We start from the raw sequence: 15,650 nt of genomic DNA, 5'->3' as shown, positions 1-15,650 counted from the left end.
TATGTCAACCTAAGTTTTTCAGTATGGACCAGGCCTGCATAAACACCTGGAGAGGTGCTGCTGCTGCTATATAGCAGAACTACAACCCACAGTCCCTGGTAGACTGGCAGCTGTGTATCATGCAACACAAGCAAAGGTTGGCCACTACTACCTTAAAGGATCCATAACAATTAATGGAGCTAAAATAAATGGGAGTAAGACTTAAATGATACAACACCACTTTATAGAGTCACCTCCTTCCTCAGCTTCCTGTTAGCATTGTTAAACTTATGTAAACAGCATGTGTGTGTGTAAGCAATGTCAGACCTAAAATTGGCTGATTATGTTAAAATAAGATAAAAAAAAAGAGACCATAACATCAAAAATAAGTCCATAGTTCAAGTGGCTTCTTCATCCTCCAAGTCCTTATCCTACTGCACTTTGCCCAGCAATTTCTCAGTAGCTAAACAATCCCTGAGCAAAGAACCTCTCTCCTAGTAATTTGGCATAGAAGAAAACATTCTCCCTTTAGAAGACAATAGTAGTTGAGGTTTTTTTTTTTTTGCAGACTTAGGCCTGATCTACACTATAAATTTTTACCAGCAGAAATTGCCTTATTTTGGCACAATCTCGTGTGCGTCCGCACTCAATTTTGAATCCTGCCAATGCTGACTTTCTGTGAGTAAAGTTAAACTACCTCCCTGAATGACTTAAAATCTCTACAGGCACTGTTCCATCGGTACAGTGCCTGTGTGGATGCTGCATTACCTGTACAGCTAAAAACAGTCCTCCAGCAACAGTCCCAGAGTTCCCACAACAGGCATGACAGTGACGATACTTGTCACCATTCTGAACTCTGCTGCCAAGGGGTCACAGTGACCAAAAGTGACTTCCATTTTAAACTGCCTCTTTTTGCAAGTCCATGTAAAGCTACAGGTACACCTCACACTGCTGCCTAGCTCAGGAAAGTAGTGCTGAATATCCTTGGCCGATGAGGAAAAGAAACAGTGCAAGTCCAGCTGCAGAACACTGGCAGAAATAAAAAAGTTCATTTGGACAAAAATGGTGAAAGAAGAAGATTATGGGATGGAACAAAGGGAATTGTGGAAACTTGACTCTAAGCTCCCATAATTCCCTGACAGGAGTAAGGTATCCCACAATGTGTTGCAAAAATAACCCACAAGATACTGCACCAGATGGTATCATGGGGGACACTGGAATGCCTACCCACACTGCATAGCATCTTTTGCCAATATAACCTCTTACAGTGGGGACGTAAGGCACAAAAGACAGCCAAGTGTGCTCACACTGTAGTGACATTGCAGTCTTGGCCACGCTATGCCGGCATAAATGCTATTGATAAACAGGGTACTGAAACTATTTTTATAGTGACAGTGCTGAGAGACATTGAACCAAACTGTAAACCCTGTATATAATGGAAACAACTTCAAGCCTGGGGGTGTGACAGCACGCTCCTGTACCCCTAGTTCCAGTACCTATGCAGATAAAGCTTTCTAATGTATACAGGGCTATAATCTCTGGGGAAAATAATATACAGGAATTTTAATAAATAATTTTACTGTGTTGGGTTTTGCAAGACACTTTCCCTATCTATGGAGTTAGATAATACTAATAAATTACTTTTCTTTTATTAATCTTCTGTCTTATATGCATGACTTAATAGCCTACATTTATACCCTAATGGGGCAGCAGTGGTGGGAATTTTTAGGCAAGGCACCAACAGTTGCTGGCATGTTCATCACACTGTCATATAGGCCTACCCTGAGCAAATATAGATGGGATGGCTAAAATTTTCAGGACTTACTAGTGTTTTGACCAACCAAGTAGAAACACCTTCAAGCGTCCTGGTACTGAGAAGGAGGCTATTTAGTGCTTCCTGAAAATTAGACCCATTTAAGATGCCTCAAATTTGTCATAAAACCAAACAAATAAGATACCTAAATTCATTCATTATTTTTTAAAGTCTTGGGCCTCCGGCGCTTAAAATTATGGTATCCTTCAGAAGCCTTCTCTACAGTAGCTGCTCCATTATTAACATCAGTGGAGCTGCACTGGTGTTAAGATCAAGGAAATATTTCAGACAAGGTAACTATAGCAGATACAACCACAATGCCAACTTCAGTGGAAGTTCAGTGGAAGCCCCATTCACTTCAGTGGGCAGCAGGCTCCACTTGAGGCTGTAGCCAGGCACATTGACTGAAACCCTAGTAGGAAGAAAAGTATGAATTTCTCCTTTTCATCTTCAGGTGGTGTTAACTTCAAAGCTTAGTTATAAGACACTGTGGGTGACATCTTGGCCCCACTGAAGTCAATGGAGTTCTGCCATTGACTTCATAGAGGCTAGGAGTTTAACATTTAAACTCAAATGTCAACATTTAACTACTTCACTGCTGAATGATACATTAGATGCTTCCAGGCATCTCATGTCTACATCTTGTTACTGATTTTCTTGTTCTATGATATGTAAACACCACCCTCTTAAAAGAAAGAGTATGTTACAAATGAGTAGAATGACAATGTAATTGTCTGTATTTAACAATCATCCGTGGGAGATGTGACAAAGTATGTTTGTTCAAATTAGGGTGATCATATTTCCCTAAACTGAAAACGGGACGTGCGGGACTGGCCCAAGTCTTGCCCCACCCAAACGTTCCTCCGCACCCCCAAATGAGCCAAGTAGCAGAGAGGGCGAAGGGGAATGGGTATGGGCTGGGATCTGGGCAGCAATGCAATGTGTGAGTTCTTTTGTTCTCGGAGCCAGGAGGTGAGGCTATTGGACTATTGGCAATGCAGCCCAGGGTCCCACAACAGGAATACCTCTGACACTGCCAGCCAGGTGGCAGAGAGAAGGGTATTAGCTTCTCTACCCACTGCTCTCACTGAGGGTTTTGCCTCAAGTCAGAGCCTCCAAAGAGGAGGAATCCCTTCTCTAATTCACTTTATTTCACAATCCCTGTCACTCTTTGTTGCCAAGGAAGGGCAGAAAACTGACAGACCCCCGATCTGAATCCTCAATTACTGAGGGGCTTTGGAACATCCTCCCCTCCCCAGTGTTAGGGGCATCTGAGAGCTCTGAGAAATCACAAGAATCACACAGCAGGGAAGCCCCAGGCTGAAGAGGCACCAGAGGTTGAACTCCTCTCTCCACCAAGAGCTATTGGCTCCTTTCCACCAGGAATTGTTATTATTATGGTGGGAGGCACCAGGTGGCCCTGCTTGCTATACACGCTGACAGGTTCTTTTTCTTAGCATGCGAGCAAATGTTCAGTCTTTGGCAGACAAAGTGTTACTGTGTTACTGTGAGTTCAGCGATGCAGTTGTCTTGGGAGAGAAGCTGTGGCAGATAGCAGAGTTTGCATGGGTTTATGCTCTGTATACAGAGGCAATTCTTGGCACAGAGTAGCTTCCTGAGAACCAGGCATTGGTGTGTGCTGAGACTTCTGGAGGACAGGAATTTTCCTTGCAGCTCTTACTTCTTACTTCTCCAGCTTCTACTTCTCCAGCTCTTACTTACTTCTCCGCTGCTGCTGGCGGGCAGCATTGCCTGCACAAATCAGGGACAAATGCCCAGTTTTGGCAAAAAGTAGGGACAGCTGGGACAGACCTGAAAAAGGGGACTGTCCCAGCCAGAACAAGATGTATAGTCACACTAGTTCAAATTCATCTTTCTCAAAAAATAAATAGAGAGTCATCTTACCTGGTCAATTTCCTAAACAAGTCATGTCAGGTATTAACCCTGTTCCTGAATCCCGCTGCCAATTTCTGTGGCTTGGGAAAAAAAATCACTTTAAAAATGTAAAATAAATGTTTCCCCTCTTCCTAGCTGCCAGCTGAAAGAGCAACACAAGTAGGGGAAATGATTAAAAATATACTTTTAAAAATGAATTAGTTATACAGTTATATCATATAAGCTAATCATAGCTAATTTGGCCTTTTTTGCCAAACATCCCCATTAACAGTAGTAAGGGGAAAGGGCAGGCCGGCCTGCAGTTATCTGCTGTTTGATGCCTCCTTTGCCAGTTGCAAGAAACTAAGTCAATTCATGATGGACAGCCCTTACCATTTTCTAAGTGCTAGTATTATAACTATTTGCTGCCAGATTGCTGTTTTTATAATCTGAAATCAGCTAGAAGAGTGACTTTTTTGTGATGTACCAGTGTCATATTTCCCTTCTGATCCAGAGACTCCAAAGCCAGAAGGGACCATTGTTGTCCTCTAATCTGACCTTAGAACTTGCCCAAATTAATTCCTAGAGCAGATCTTTTAGACAAATATCCAATCTCAATTTAAAAATTGTCAGTGATGGGGAATCCACCACAATCCTTGATAAACTATTCCAGTGGATAATTACTCTCACTGTTAAAAATGTATGCCATATTTCCAGTCTGTACATCTTATATCCAGCATGTGATACCTGGCCTGGCTAATTGTTTTGTAGCTTATTAGCCATCATAACTCTGAACAGTTCTATTTTCCTGGCAGCCTGATAGTAGATCAAGTCACAGGTCAACAGTGGAAGAAAGTTCAATAGTGGTAGAGAAAGTAACGGGCAGCAGCAATACTATCCTGTAAACAAGGAAACAGCTAGGAAACCTCTCTTCACTTACCTGACACTGAGTTACTGAATTCTACAGGTTGCATTGTATATGAAGCTTTACAAGTATTACAAAGTTAATACTACTATGTGATAGCCAGGCTGTTATAGATTAAGGAGTCCTAACTTATATATTGGCCAACAGAACCCCAGTCTACTAGTCAATCTGAGAGAATGCAGTTGAGAATATAGCATCTCCTAAGCCACACCTGCTTTTGCTTTAAAATAAAAATAGCCCTTGAGGGTTTCAAAGGCCCTTAATAATTTACAGCAGAAGATGAAAAAATTAAGATGATTATAAAACTGGCAACCTTTCTCATCAGCCTGAAGAGTTACCAGTCCTTAATTCTTGCCTCCAGGCTCCATTTATTGTCTGAAAGCACACAAATGGAAAACAAAATCTTCCCCCTTGGGCTCACTACCCACTCATCACTCCCAGGGCTTTCCCCCTTCAGTCTTTCTTGCTAAAGGATTACTTCAGGGAACTGTCCCTTCCTGAGATCACGCTCTACATTCCCCACTTTTATGTCTTGTCTCTTCCTGCAGCTCAGCTCTTTATAGGGAACATCTGTCCCCCTTCTCAGCTGCATTTGACTAGGGAACAGGATGGGCTGGCTGTCCCCAGGCTCTTAAAGGGCATGGCACTTTGAGACAAGAGGATAATTATGGCTTTCTTGTCGCCCTTGCCTAAGACACAGGAAGCCTTATAACTGATTCCCTGTAGGTCACATCCTTCCTTGGTGCTAGCCATGTTCCCTGTGGCTACAGCTCCCACTTTTAAAGGGCTCAAGAGCTGTAACTGGCACATTGCAACGCACAGTTGATCCAGTTACAAAGTGGAATCAACAGTCTGAAACACAGGCTTGCACGATGCAAGTGATCCTGAACAAATAAGCATCATTTGCTCCTAGAGCTGAGCTAGGTCTTTTGATGACTTCCATCCCCAATCAGCTCATTTGAACCAGCATGAATCCTAATGCAGGCAACATACCAGCAGGAACAACTGTTTCCACACAATTTTGATTCGATTTCCTTTTCAGCTGGTTTAACTAAAAAGTTGGTAAAAACAGATCTAGCCATTGGAACTTGCCTACAAAAAAGCTCCCATGGGTTCTAACACAGGTTCAACAATTTTTAATACATTTTGCAAATGCAGCTTCAATTTGTTTTGATGTCAGCTGAGGCTTATCATTGGTAAAGATCATTTGCAGAAATAGTTTAATTTCCTAATATAGGCAGCATCTAGGTTTTTTATACAATCTAGGAAAATGTAATTCCACACCAATTGATAGGGAGACTCGGGCACTTGGCTGTCATATTTCAGTGTTTTAATGTAAACGTTTTTATGTGGTGTGTCAGAGTTTCAAGTCCTAGATGAACTCAAATGTAGTTTGCTTCTCTGACTCAAAAACCCGGATGATTTGACCAAGAAAAAAGTACCATGTAGAGACCACATGGGGGCATAGAAGTATAAGAGACCAGCTTTATGGCATTCATAAAGACAAATAAAAATGGGATATTGTGTACACTCCTTTTCCAGCATTAGACATAATAAGATAACATTTCTTTCACATCATCTTGTACCATGAGCATATCAGTAAGGAAATTATCATAATATTTCTTGTAATAAAAATGACAGACTTCAGCCATGCTACTGTCAGTTTAGTAGAGTCAGGACAGTGAAACAGGACAGGAGTTTCAGGGGATAGGTCTGAGAATATTGAAATACTGGAAAAGATTGTCAGAAATGATGGAAGGGCATATATAATTCACAAAGAGCTCTTACGAATTCTGAAGATCTTTCAGTTGTGTTTCGAGATTGCAAAGTAAATGCCTACCAAAGCTACTTATACATAGGCCTGATCCACACACAAAGTTACATCGGTTTAATTAAAGGTGTGATTTTAAACAGATTTAGTTAAGCCAGTGCAAACCTCTGTGTAACCACTCAATTTCTTTCAAACCTGTTTCATAGTAATGTAGTTTGCCTAGGTAAATTGATTATAACTGCTATTATAATCAGCTTTAAGTTGGTAGACAAATTCACACAAGGATTTGTACAAGTTTAACTATATCTATTTTTAACCAGTTTAGTTAAACTGGTGCAAAGTACTGTGTGTAGACCAAGTCTTAGCTTTCAACTACTGGAGCCCATGGGATTTCTATGTGCAGAATGTTTGCAGGATCAGTCCCATACTAATATTTTGCCCTTTGAAGCCTATGAGCCTATAATAATAATTTATTGTAATAATTTATTGCTACTTATATACACACCCCACCTAAGAGCTCAGGGTGCTTTACAGACATTCAGTATTATATACTCATCCTTTACACAAGGAGAAGCTGAAACAGGCTGATGCTAAAATTTTCAAAACATACAACTCAGTGTCTCTTTGGATGCTCAGGGGATTTTCAAAACAGCTTGTTAGTTGTGTTCAAGTCCCTGCAGCACTCTAGGAGCTGAGCACTTCAAGAAAGAGGGACTGGAGCATGGTTAAGAGGATGGCCACTAAACTATGATTTTCAGTGACACTCGCATTAAGCCAGACACTGCTAGTCTAGTCAAGTCAGAGGCACAAGTAATACCTCTGCACACCATCATACAGTCAGAAACTCCACTTCAAACCAATTGACACCCTCCAGGCAGAGGGCAAATCCAGTTTTCAGAGAAAGAGATTTACAGGAATAACATGGGCATCTGCAATGCAAGCTTCCCCAGTCTGGCCTCTTGCTATATACTTCTATCCCGACCTGGTCTCCAAGGAGATATGTGCCCACTGTTCTGGGGACAGTCCCAGCTCGCCAGAAAAGTATTTTCTTTTCTCTCTATGCTACCTATTTAATCTCCATGGCCACCAAATCCTTGACCTCTTTGCTGAGACTGCAGACACGTATGTGAATTAGTGCCAGTTGGGATGGTGTTATTTGTGAGCAAAATAGATGAAAAAGTAGATCCTCAAGAGGAAACTAAAGAACTTTTTTCATACCCAAACTGAGAATATGTGACCCTCTCTAAAAAAACTGAGCTGTTATTGGAAGCAAATATTAATGTATCAGAAAGCATCCACACTTCTTTTTTATTAATACACAGCAATTTACTCTCCATCTCCCAATGTGACAATAGAATGACCTATAAGGACCTCTTCTACCAAAAAAAAACATCAGAATATTCAGCCAGCTGAGTACATTGATCATCTCGAATGTTCCTTAGGGCATTATAAGGGGAACATGCTGAAAATAGGAGAGTCATGGTGGAAAGATGTCATGGAAGTCTGCTCATGTCCCACTTGCCTCCTTTTCCTCTACTGGCAGCTCTTCTTTATTCCACTTTCCCCTTGGTGTTGCTGTCCCCTTCCTCTTCTCCTCCCACAGAAGCTCTTTCTCTCAGTGTTGGTTGTCCCTTTTCCCCTTTCCCATGATGGCTCCCCTCTGTTTCCTTCCTTCATCCTTCCTCTCTTTTCTAATGGATCACAGTGAGCTGTGGGTTATAACTGGAAGTGAAGATAAGAAAAGTTAAAGTTAATAACAAAAAAAGGGAAAAGCTTAACAAGAGTGAAAGTTTCTATTAGGCCACAGAATAGTCTCCCAAGGGCAGAGATGGAAGCAATGTCTTTTGAGACATTAGAAACTAGAGAGGACAAAGCCTGGAGAGCATAAACCTCAGAGGCTCCAGGGAATGGGTTTAGGTGACATAATAGCTCTTTTCCATCTCTAATTTATGGTATACAACCACATTGCCTAAGCATATTAATAGGCTATTTCTGCTAAAATTATCAGCGGTGATATAGTTATCAATGTTGACATTTACATTCCATCATTAGGCTTCAAAGATAACATTACTTTAGGTGGATAGAACCAATTCACGCCTTTCTCAAAGCTGTTGTTTCTGAAACCGCAGGAAGATAACCATGTGTCTGTGACATTTGGAAGGTTTTAATCAAAACTACAAGGACTAGAAAATCATAGCTAGATCCTCAGCCCCAGATCAAATTGCTTTATTCTGCCTCAGCAGAACCTGCTACCATCTTAGCGGCACAAAGCACCCTGAAAGCTTCCCCGAAGGGTCATCTAAGGATTGGAAAACATAATCCCAACTATAAATACAAAATGATGGGGTGTAAATTAGCTGTTCCCAATCAAGAAAGACATCTTGGAGTCATTGTGGATAGTTCGCTGAAAACATTTGCTCAATGTGCAGTGGCAGTCAAAAAAGCTAACAATGTTAGGAACCATTAGGAAAGGGATAGATAATAAGACAGAAACTATCAGAATGCTACTATGTAAATCCATGATACATCCACACCTTGAATACTGCATGCAGTGTTGGTTGCCCAGTCTCAAAAAAGATATATTAGAATTGGAAAAGGTACATAGAAGGGCAACCAAAATGATTAGGGGTCTGGAATAGCTTCCATATGAAGAGAGATTAAAAAGACTGGGGCTATTCATCTTAGAAAAGAAACAACTAAGGGGATACGATAGAAAATCTATAAAATCATGAATGGTGTGGAGAAAGTGAATAAGAAAGTGTTATTTACCCCTTCATATAACACACAAACCCGGGGTCACCAATGAAATTAATAGGAAGCGTGTTTAAAACAAACATACAAGGACATACTTCTTCTTCACACAGCATACAAGCAACCTGTGGAGTTCATTGCCAGGTGATGTTGTAAAGGCCAAAAGTATAACTCGATTAAAAAAAGAATTAGATAAATTCATGGAGGATAGGTCCATCAATGGCTATTAGCCAAGATGGTCAGGGATGCAACCAAGGCAGGGGTAGGAAAGACAGCATAGCATTCTACTAGACTCTTGATTCATGAAGTCCCTATGGGACCACTGCTGTTGGCATAATTTGCTCTAAATTATGATAGGGGGATTTGGGCCAACCCAGATTATCCACAATTATGAGTTTTGCCTAAGGAAGAACATCTGGACCAGATCGACTGTCAGTGCAGTCTGATTTTCTCAGCTGCAATCTCTCTGTTTTCCATTTACATTAAAAGCTTCTTACTATTTTGTACAATGTTCTTGCTTTTTTCCCAGCTAGTCCTAAACCCATCTATTTATTGTTCAACAGAAGCACTGGAGGGCATATTTTTGTCTTGCCTTTATATGACTGACATTTATCTTTATTTAAAAACAGTAGGAGGGATAACTCTATAAAGTCCTTGTGTGCAAGTCCAGAGTTAGGTGTAATAACCATCATTTCTGTTTTCAGATACATTTATTTTCCAGAATTTTAAGAAGGAAGCTGTATGAAAGCTAAGTTTTGCTGTACACAAAATCATATCAACTTGTGTTAGTATTTTAAGATGGAAAACCAAAATAGTTTTTAAGTTTCTGAAATATATGGAAAAATTGAAACAGTTTGAGGGCAATAGGAAAAATCTTACTCTATGGGCCATTATTGTAGTCGTTAATCAGTCCTTACACTCAGGCAAAACTCCCAGTGCTGTCTGTCAGTGGGAGTTTTGACTGAATAAAAACTGTAGGATTTGGCGCTATGAACTTAATTAATGTCCTCAGTTACACCAGTGGAAGTCAGCACAACCTTCATTGTGGATCCATCCTTGCAGTGAGGGTGCAGAGCTGGCTGGTGCACTTCCAAAAGTGGGCAGGACAGGACTAGGAAGAGAGAGGCCAGGCTGCCGCAAAGAGGCACTGAATCAACTTGACACTCTGTGCCCCTAGAGCTCATACAGAGTCCCAGCTGAAATTTAAAGCTGCCCTCCCAGAGGTTAATCCTTCCATTGGTGCCTCTGGGTAGGTAGACAGAAAGGAGTGCAAATTGTACCCCTTTGTTCTCATAGGGTGAATTTTACCCTCCGTGTGTAAAGCACTCTGCACATTATTGGCACTAAAAGAATGACTGATGTTAACAAACAATATAAAAATGAGACACAACTAGCTTAATCCTAGCAAAACAACCACTTAGGGATCTGCTCAGTTTCCCTGAAGAGCAACCCAAACTGCAATTATTGGATCCAGATTCCAAACACTCCAGAAAGATCGGGCAACCATGAATCTAACTGGGCTACCACTCACGTAACCTATATATGCTGGCACATTCACTATTACTACAAGTTGAATAGTTAGTACAGATTATGATGAGAGGGAGAACATCTCCTATGTATTTTAGCAAATGGACAGGGGAGAGGTCATCTACTGAGGACTTTAAGTGCAAGACAATCTTGCTCCTTCCCAAACATTTTACAAAGGGCACAACTGCCCGTTCTTTTCCTTTTCCTCCTTTTCCCTCAGCCCCAGCTGTTTCAGCTGATTAACAGAAATATATTTCACTACACTTTTGACTATGCAGATAAATTAACTACACAAATATATGCATCAAATCCTTCCATAGCTGCATACTGTATGACAATAGAGGAAAATCTACTGTGCACACAAAATATATGATTTTTCAAAGGCTCATAATTAAGTCAAATCATAACCTATTTTTTCAAGATCACGCAAAGGCACTTCTCATCAAGGGCTACGTCCATGCCAGATTTTGGATGCAAAGCTGTTAAAGTTTTAAGGATTTTTTTATATATATCTATATAATAGCAAAATTAGTATGCTATCAATAATAACTAACTTCAAGATAAAATATTTTAAACAGTTGCCATTTCATTCTAGGCATGACTTTATTGTGAGATCTGGACTGGAATAAAGAATCGGTAATCGTACAAAGCTGATTGCTAGAATTATGTGATAAAATGGGGGACAAAGTTTAAACTTTCATTTAATGAATTTCAGAGATTTTTATCGTGAATTTTTCCATGAATCACTGGCCTTTATTTCATTAAACCTTACAGGGGGCCTGATCACTTCCTGACATGGGAAAACACAACAGAAGGGGTCTAAAGAGAAGGTACTCTTACATCACCACACTTTCTTCCAGTTACATTAGCTCACCAATCTGCCTCACCCTGGTGCAAGGCTCTGTAGAGGGGGAAGAGAGTTTTGCTTATTTTCCCATGTCTCCTTGAAGTGTTAGAAATGATAGCTTTTATTAGTAAGAAATATTTCGGCTCTTTCATGGACATTCACAAGACAGTGGGCCAAATCTCTATTACACTGATGTAAATCCAAAGTAACTCCCTTCACCTCGAAGACTCAGAAACTATATACATATAATATTACTGAACTGCAGCTTTCGCTGGGGTGGGAGGCACTGCACAGCTATGTGGGGAGAAGCAATTTTAACCTCTTTATGGAACCTTTTTATGAAAAAAGCCATGGGATCTTTAGTGTCTGCAGAGAGGACACTGGGGCCCCATTGACTGCAGTGGGAGTGGAAGGTGCTCTGCATGTTGCCAGAATCAGGGCCTCGGGTTTTTAAGGTCCCATCTGAATTTTAAATTTATGCATAACTGCAACCTCCAGGATTCCCCAAACTCCTCCAAATAGTGAAGGAGAGTCAGAATTCAGATTTTTGTTGAATCTCTGATGAATGGTTTTACTTTTAGATAGTTTGACAAAAACAAAGGTCCCCCAAACAAGTGGAGGTATTGTCACCTACCCTCTTGGATGTGGTAGAGACTGGGGGATCCTGGACTGTAAATGAACAAAGAAATGGTTCTATAAATCAGACCACAGCAACACCTAATCAGCCTTATTGGGATGCCAATATAATATCACTAAGCACAGTTACTTCAGTCTTCAAGCTGGTATAATATATGATGTGAGCTATAGAGAGCAGTCCTGGGGAAAGGGGACCTTCAGGGAAAGTTGGAACAGAGGAGAAATAATGGGGAAGGAGTTGCAAAAAGGTTGTTGGGACGTGGGAGAATTGGGGCACAAGAAGAGATGGAGGATGCTGGCAAAAGGAGGGTTGCCACCTTTTTAATTGCTGGTAACCAGACACCTGAGGCCCCAGCACCTTCCCCAAGTCCCATCCCTTCTTCACCTCTTCCTCCAAGGCCCCGTCCCCATCACATACTCCTTTCCCCCCTGCCTCTGACGCTCGCTGGATCGTCTCATGGAGCCTGCCCGCAGGTAGCATGTGCTCCAGTTGAGCAGGGGCTGGTGCAGGTTAATGATCTGGCACCTCCCCCCACCCTGCAGTAACTGGGTTTTTTGTTCTGGTGCCATTTAGGATTGCCAAGTCCCAAAAAATCTGGCACCTGGTAACCCCTAAATGGCACCCAGACACAGAAGCCAAAAACCAGAGTGTCCAGATAAAAACAGGGTGGGTGGCAACCCTATATTCTAGGGAGTCATCAGTGAAGAGAGGGATACTCCAGAGGAGGGATAGGGAGACGGATATAGATCAGATCCATGGATAAATAGATATATGGGGCCCATGCAAGCGCCTAGAATGCCTGGTCACCGACCAGGAGCCCACTGTGTTAGGTGCCATACATACACAGAACAAACAGTCTAGTTAGCAGTGCTCCTCTTGGCTTTCTGCAGAATCCTGCACATGGAGGCCTTCCAGGATTGTCGGAAATACTCCTGTGGAGAAGTAATTAAGAATCAAGCTAGTGACGACTAGGATTTTTTTTCCTTTTCACTTGGAACAGGGACCGCTTATTAAAAAAATCACCTCTTCACTGAATCCCTACTATTTCCTGAGATATTAAGACCACTCCTGAACTGCTGTGGTCCCACAGAGGTAGAGTTCCTAAATTCAACATCTCAAATTGGCCCTGCTTAGCAGGTCTAACCTGCAATATGCTGTTAATTATTTGTTAGCCGATTACAGAGACTAAATTTGTTTCCTAATAATATAGTTGTAGTCTTTCTTTCCATGAAGTTATCAATTTGTCTGTACCTGCTGCTAAAGGCTATTTGCCCATAATTTTTATTTAGCAATTAAAAGTAGCATGAACATTCATATAAAGTAAATATAATTCTGCTATTCATTAACCTATTTTGCAAACACACTATAGAGTTTGGCAGAAAACAATAGACCTTGATCCCTCTATACATGGCCACATACTCCACTTACTCCAGGCCTACATCTCCCAGTTGGGAGTTGTACAAACAGATCAAGAGCAGCTACATCTTTAAAACTCTGGGACTGAAATGAATCTTATTTACACCAGTGAACATCAAAATTAAAATCCAATTACTTTAATTGAATAACACCAACTTAAAAAACAGTGTGAGGTCAGAACCAGGCCCATACATTTCATTCTTTCCACAGGAGGCTATGTGAATCCAGAGATACAGTTGTTAGTAGGAACGGAGTACCCATTTGGATAAGAAGTAACCCAAACCTTTGTCCAAAACTTAAACTAAATGGAATTGAAATACTTGCTGAAAGTTTACCAACTTATTTTCTTTGTTGTTGCTGGTTTTATGTATCTGTTTAAGAATTTTTATAATCTATACAAAACCTTCCATTTCTGTGTGCGGTTCCATTTCTTGGGTTTAACTGGAACCAGATGCAGAAATTCCAAAATACATTAGGAAAAGATAGTTTCAGAATATTTCTGACCTGATCAAAACGATGAGTGCTAGAAATCCTTCTGGAAAACTTATCCTCATAATATAACAAAACAAAATCTATGCTAAAAACTCAAATCCTGGATCTTAAAACTTGTAGAGATTTACCCATCACTATCACTCTCCATTATAATGCAGTAGAGGCTCTGCATTATAGATGCAGCCTCATCATTTCTCTCTCTCATTCTGAAAATCCTACTGCTTTTCAGTAATCACATTCTGTGGGGTTTTTAAAATGTTGACCTCCCCACTTTTCACCCAAAAGTTTTGCCCATTGCTTTCCCTTTCTGCAACTTAGCAGGAAACCTTCATCTGCTCTGCCCGTGGCTTGCCACACATAAACACCCACTAGCTCTGGACACATTTCCTATTGTCACCACCTCCCCAGTACTGAATACCCCCATAGGAAATGGGGGTATTGGGAGTGGAAGGATATGAGGAAGAAAATCACTAAAAGATTAAAAACTAAATGTCCCAGCATCACTCCCTGAGTTGACCAGTTCCTTCCTTGTCACCCCCATTTCTAAACAGTTAATACACAAACATTTAATAAAAGTCTTAATAAAGAAATGACTATATGTTTTTAGTAAAATAACAGCAATGATCATGGATCCTATTTCTTTCCAAGCTTGGATAATGGTCTATGGTTTGATTTCGAGGAAATTTGTATAGCACAGGTATAAACACCTAAAAATAGAGTTTTATAGTGGAAAAAATCACAGTCATAATTGTAGGGCAAATACTGCCACTCCAATGGAACATGTATCCTCTTTCTAAGCAGTCTACTGTATATGTACTGTATTTTCATTCCCCCTTGGGGGAAAAAGCAATAAGCCACCTGCAAATATTTACCTGTGTGAAATCCAACCTAGGTTCTTAAGAAAACATTTGAACTATAGAACAGATAAGATAATTGAAAATGAGATTTCAAGATAATGCTTGAAAAAACAGGGAAAGAAAACATCATTCCCATGGCTACTGGTCCTCTCTCCTCCCTGCTTCCTCCTCATTGGTGTTTCCTTGTTTTTAGTTTCCAGAGCTTGTTTTATTTCTCAACAGCCTTTCCACAGTGAGGTGGCTTCAATCCCCTGTTGGAAATCAGAAATGCAGTTTGTTCAGGAAGGGAAGAAAGAAAAGTTTAGGTCTGGCTTTAGCAGCAGAGAGATGTGCTTCTGATTCCTTTACACACACAAAATATGTGTTTGCTGACTTTATACTTCACCTGAAAAGGAAAAGAAGATCTGTTAAAGACTGAAGAGTGGAAATATGACTTGAATTTTCCAACAGGTAAGAAGTCAGTGCATTCATGATCACTCTGAAGGGCAAAAATTTCCACACCAGAAGCCAGCTGAAGGTGAAAAATCATTATTTTATTCCACATTTCTTAAATTTAAGGATGACAGGGCAACTTTTTGAAGCTTTTAAATTTGTAATGCTTTCAAGTTTAAATCACAGATTTTTTTTTACTGCAACTTTTACTAATCACTTTGGAGGGAAATAACAGACTGGCATACCTCAGAGCAAATTCAAACAGGAGTGTTTGTATGTTTCTTTCTGTTATTCTTATTTTATGTTCATACTTGTCTTTTAACTTTCA

General features: G+C 40.5%; 1 long non-coding RNA gene across 1 annotated transcript; it reads right to left on the bottom strand.

Moving 5' to 3' along the window:
- Window positions 1-6,057: 6,057 nt before the first annotated feature.
- Window positions 6,058-15,134, bottom strand: LOC137165541 (uncharacterized). Its single transcript, XR_010923416.1, has 3 exons — window positions 14,906-15,134; window positions 12,969-13,057; window positions 6,058-8,085 (listed from the first exon to the last, which is right to left on the bottom strand). It is a non-coding gene; the product is annotated as an uncharacterized lncRNA (long non-coding RNA).
- Window positions 15,135-15,650: the final 516 nt, after the last annotated feature.

Source organism: Emydura macquarii, unplaced genomic scaffold (genome assembly GCF_026122565.2).
Source record: "Emydura macquarii macquarii isolate MOO-44397 ecotype Brisbane River unplaced genomic scaffold, CSIRO-AGI_Emac_v2 contig_2768, whole genome shotgun sequence".
Taxonomy (NCBI): Eukaryota; Metazoa; Chordata; order Testudines; family Chelidae; genus Emydura; species Emydura macquarii.
Note: the sequence above shows the minus strand (reverse complement) of the source record. Positions and strands in the feature narration are given on the sequence as shown.